This window comes from Ambystoma mexicanum, chromosome 14, assembly GCF_040938575.1.
Source record: "Ambystoma mexicanum isolate Mex_15411 chromosome 14, UKY_AmexF1_1, whole genome shotgun sequence".
Lineage (NCBI taxonomy): Eukaryota > Metazoa > Chordata > Amphibia > Caudata > Ambystomatidae > Ambystoma > Ambystoma mexicanum.
This window is the reverse complement of record NC_090940.1, coordinates 290,174,460-290,180,459: the sequence shown is the minus strand read 5'-3', so window position 1 is coordinate 290,180,459 and position 6,000 is coordinate 290,174,460.

Below are 6,000 nucleotides of genomic sequence, written 5' to 3'. Positions count from 1 at the left end.
ACATAATATGGTATGGTTTCTTATTTGAAATAATTTGTGATAATTACACCCTTTGAAATATTGTTGGAATGTATACACTATGCATATATATATTTTCTCTAATTGTTTATGAATAATATATGTGTTTCATGTTATTGGTACGTATGGGTGAATTTACAAACAGCCTTGAAAACGACCTATGGTCGAAACACGTGTCGGCTGTCTACTACTCAAGAAATTAAAAAAACATCAATTCAATCAACATTTGGAAAATAAATTCTTCTGGTACATTAGGTGTCATTATTGGACTATTTTCAATATTTATTTTGTGTAGAGCGCGGGACATCTACCCATCTTCACAATTAATTATTAATGCCAGAAAGAGTCTACAATGTGCTCAGAGCGATGTACATGCTTTGGAAGAAACAAGGAAATTTGCCAGCGTTGTTACGTCAAGCGAACATTTCAGTGTTACTGAAGAAAGGAAGCAACACTGCCAAGCGGGTGTAGCCCAATAGACCTACTGAACACTGATTACAATATCCTGGCAAAGATCATGGCAAAAAGACTGGAGAGGCAAAATGTTAGAAGGCAGGTGGCTGAATACAGTACTGATGGTGCTCTGTGATGCAGAGGAAGCCTTCAACCGCATTGAATGGAGGAACCACTTCAGGGCACTGGAAGAGATAGGATTTGGCAAAGGTTTTATGGGATGGGATGGACCAAACTGCTATACTGTGATTCGAAAGTCTCAGTAATTTCAAATGGGATGAGCTCCCAGAGCTTCACATGGATCCATGTAGAAGAAAGGGATGTCCCCTATGCCCATTCCTTTTACTTCTGACAATATTGACACGCTTACGATTGGGATGAAAGGGGATTGACGAATCGGAGTAGTGAATTATGGTGGAACAGAGCAGAAACTATTGATTTATGTGGATACCCTGCTATAACTGATTCAGAACTTGGAGCACTGGGTGCCAGCATTGATGGAGAAAATCAACAGCTTTAATAAGGTTTCAAAAATTTAAGCTCTACTTATCTCAGGAAACTGATGGAGGGATGACATTGTGAGACATGGCATCAACTGGTGTCCTTCTAAAATGAAGTACTTGGGTATCAGTTTATGAAAGACATCAAAGAGATGAAGGTCAACAGGTTCTTGGCAATAACAGACATGACAATATACCTGGAAAGAGGACATCACTGACACTGTCATTGTGTGTGGGGGAGTCAACACTTCGAAACTGATGGCAGCCCCAATGAATAACTATATCCTAGAAATGATTCCGCTCCCACTGGGAAAGAAGATGATCTGGAAAGTAGATAAAGAAATCCAAGCCTTTTTATGGTACAGGTAAAACTCGGAGGTTGCCTCGATGGAAGTTGCAGCAACCAACAAAGGTTGCCTGAATGTCCTGAACTTTGGGATTACAAAGAATTGTTCGAATCTGAAATGACAGAGGGAGAAAAAAACAAAATTAATTTTTTCGAAAATAACTTTTGGTTTTTCCTTCTGTGGGCATTTCAGATAACACGCTCCCACCCACCTTCCTACTTACCCCTCGGTGTCACACTTTGCTGAGTGCTGCCGACTCGCTTTGTCCCTGGGACGCCTGTTCCCTTGATGTCTGGGATCAGGAACCGGCGCTGTAGGGTCCTTTTTTTCTCTAAACTTTATTTTTTGGGAAGTGGGGCACACCCCTGCAACCCCTGAAGCCATTAAAGGGAACAAGGGTTTGGGAGACACCCCGCAACCCCAGTTCCCCTTTTTCACTGTAATGGCTGCGAATGGGAGACTTAATCGACATTTTTGGAAATATATAAATCTCCCATTCATTTTTTTTCCAAACAATTCTTCGGATTCCGAACTTTGCCAAATATCATCTTATATTTTCAGCACTTTGTGTGATGGTGTTTTTGAAGGAGAAACCTGATGCATGGGCAAACACTGAGGCTAACATATCTGGACCATTGGAACCAAGGGCTGTGTTGGCATCTACCACAGGAAATAATAAGGAAGTGAGGGAACCGACAGAGTTCTTGAGAGAACGTTGGCATTGAATGACCCAGTAAGTTGGATAGGATCCATATTCTTTTGGGAAGCCTTCCTTTTGGCTGAAACCAATACTCTGATTAAGAAAAGGTTGTTTTAGTGGCCCACATGGTAGCTGAATGGAGCAAGGCGGCTAGATGGCTTAGTAGTAGAAGGAATGTGCGCTAGACAGAGACTACAAAACCCTCAGGAATATGATAGCAAAAGCAGTTGCAGAATTCAGGCGTGACACTACTGAAGCAAACTTAATTAGGACTTTCACAGAGGAAGGACAGCACCAGAGAAAACATAATGTCAACAACTTTAACTTAGCTACCTGGACACCAGGAAGTAACAGCAGCCTACGCAGTATCCAGGTTCAAAGGACATGATTCGATTATTTTCAAAATGTCTCTCCCCTTTTTGAAGGTCCACTAGCCCAAGACAGTTTAAAGGTTCAACAACTTTCATACATGAATTCCACTAATAACCAATGTCACAATGGTTTGATGAAAACTCTGCATTGAATGGCAAATGCATCGAGAAAATTATTCAAAAAAAAAATGTAATGCATTTTTTTCAAAGGTAAAGGTTTTATTTGAATTATAATGGTTTTTAAGGGGTAGAAAAATGCCTTTTTTTATATGCTAAGGCAATCGATGCTTTGGCATTCAATGCAATCACTATAAACCCTGAATAATTTCCTCAACAATCTGATCTGACTTGTGCTAAGGGTCATAGCCTAAAAAACAAATTTCCTTATCTATCCTACCTCCCTCAGTGGCTTCCTAGACTGACCCTACTCTGCCAAGTGGTTAGTTGTCTGACGGGATTACGTGTTTCAGACAATCTGCCCAACTGGGTCTTCTTCATGTCACACCCACTGCTTTCCCTCTCCTACTCTCTACTTTTCTCCTCCTGTCAACTCTGCTTCCTACTATCCTATGTCTTCTGTCCCTCTGATGTCTTTCACTAAATGTATGTCTTGTCTCCATCTTTTGATGTTACTACTCCCTCGTCCACACTAATCCTCCCATCTCCTCACTATTACTCTCTACCCTAAACTACTGCTCCCTCCTCACACTACTACGCCCTGCCCCCAAGTATTCCTTCATCCATACTGCTACGACCACTCCTCCCTCCCTACTTCTCAGACATATAATATTCATGATGTCAGCCTGTCTGTTGCGCTTGGAAATTGACGAGGATAGTCAACGAATTGCACATAGAAGATATTTGCTGGTAGCCTTGAAATTGCACTCATAAGATTTCTGAGGTAGCCTATCTATTGCATTTAGAAGATGTATTAGTATAGCCTGTCTATTGAACTTAGCCTGATATTGCGCTTAGATGATTTATATGGGTAGCCTGTCTATTGCGCTTAGAAGATGTATTAGGATAGCCTGGTTATTGTGCTTAGAAGATCTATGAGGGTAGCCTGTTTATTATACAAAATATTTGATCACACTGTTACATCAAAAACAAAACTCCATCTGACCCACCGAGTATATATGCACTCAACAATTCGGTGGACATCTGCCGCAGGTATGGCTTCCCACCCGCATGCATCAGAATGCAGCGATGACCTATGAAAAAATTCAGGTCTAGCTGGAAACATAATGTTTCGGCTTCATACACCAGACTAAAAAGCCAAAGCACAACAACTTTGCCATCACACTGCAGTGACGACCTACGACAAAATTCAGCATTGCTGGACACATAGTGAGTCTCTTGCACTTGCAGACTCTCCTGACCACCTCAGCACCCATGACCTTCCTGGGTAGCTCATTGAAGCTCAGCCAGTCCACCTCACTCCCTTTCCTGGCCGAATGCACACACACACAAATTCTAATCACTGACCATTTTACCATACCTTGGACTTCAGTCCCCTGAGGGCGTTCCGATCACAAGCGTGTTGAGCCAATATGATAATAATATGATAAGTCATTTATAACACGCCTGTACACAAGTGTTTCTAGGTGCAACAAGACAAGGAGGGGGAAACAGAAGGAGGACAAACAACGATCTTACTAGGCCTTGTGTCATTCAGATCGTGCAAGTGCGGGGAAGACAGGAGGGGAGAAGTGCCAAGGGGAAAGGGGGATGAGGAGAAGTGCAGGTGACCAAATATGTGCTGCCAAAGGATGGCTCTTAATTGCAAAGAGAAGGGACTGTAGGGTTACAGATATAGACCCTTAAGTGCTGAGGGAGCCCAGATGCAGTGCAAGGGCAACTGGACATGCTGGGGCCTGGGTCCGAGCTCAGGGGTGGCCAGGTGACCAGTGTGCGGTGCTATGGGGGACATTAGCAGGGGAGAGGAAGAGAGAAAGCGGAACAAAAAAGGAAGGTCTTGAGTTGCTTCTGGAACCAGAAGTGGTTCTGCTCAGGTTTGAGAAAGGTAGGGAGGATGTTCCAGAAGGGGGCACGACTCTACAAGGGTCTACATTTGTGCAGCAGCAGTATTTCTGAACATATATTCTTACTATGACATGCTGTTTTTTACTGAGCATAAAGGATAAAGCCAGCATAATAAGTGTTCTTGCATGGCCATAAAAGGCTACATGGGTGGAGCTAGTCTAAACAGTACTGGCATATATTGGTGCAGTCTGTCGCGCATATTTTCTTAATATTGCATGCCAAACTTTGCTGGGCACCTAGGCTAAAGCCAACATAATGTGTGTTCTTCAGTGGCCCTACTGAACTACTTTTGTGGTGCCAGTCTGGATGTATTTTCTTACTGTAGCATTGAATTTGTTACTGGTATTAAGTTTAAAAGCTGTACGATAAGTGTTCATATGTGGCCATACTGGTTGGCATTGGTGTAGCCAGTCTGGGCATGTTGTCCTGCTGTTCATGACAATTTGTACTGGCATCAAGGGTGAAGCCAGTATGATAAGTGTTCTTAAATGGCTGTACTGGTCTACATTGTTAAAGCCAGTATTAACATATTTTCTTACTGTGACATGGCATTTTCTACTGGCATCAAGGGTAAAGCCAACATACTGAGTGTTTTTTTTTTAAACTTTATTTAATGATAGTGGTACACAACATTGCAAGAACATGACATTCCATATATATCCATATCTGAGACGTTCAGTTCAGTTATATAACATAATGTGTGGTATTACAGAATAGACATATTACTGGGCCCTGCCGGGCTGCTACTGGTCGAGTCCACTTCGCATAGATATACTCTGAATGGGGCCCAAATGTCCTTTGGTTTACATGAGTTCGGGAGCGACATTACGTAGTGTCCCTCACATTCATTAACGTACATCAGTTCCTTAAGAAAGTGGCTCACTTGTGGTGTCTGTGCACTCTTCCACTTTTGCAGAATGCACTTTTTTGCCACCGCGCATGCAATATTAAAGAGCCTTCTGTTTACCTCTGACTGTTTTCCTATATCCCCGAACAGGTATTTTTGTGGCGTGAGGTCTGCCGGTATCTGAGTTACTTCCTCTAGGATTTTCGCCAACTCCCCCCAGAATACACATATGGGTGGGCAGCTCCAATACATGTGTATCGAGTCGGCCTGATCCGCCCCACACTTCTGACACCTGCCGGGACTGTTATTTGTGAATTTCGCAATCTTTTGGGGGGTGTAGTGCAACTTATTCAACACCTTAAATTGGATCAGCCGGAGGCCCGCATTCATGAATACCCTCTTGGTCAGTTCCCAGTACCTCTCCCAGGATCTTTCAGTTATGGCAGCACCCAGATCCATTTCCCAGGAGGTCTTTATTATGTTTACCGTTGGAGTGTTGGCCTGCACAGCCATGTATAGCCCCGAGACACTAGTTCCCGACCGGGTTGACAAGGCCACCATGCACGGGTGCGGTGGGGGTTCATCTGGGAACATTGGCCACCTAGCCTTAAAAGCCATTCTCATTCTATGGTATTGTAATATCAATTGGTCCCTTCCCATCCCTGTTTTGAACTCTTCCAGCGTTATGAATTTGCCATTATGGAATATGTCTATGATTTTA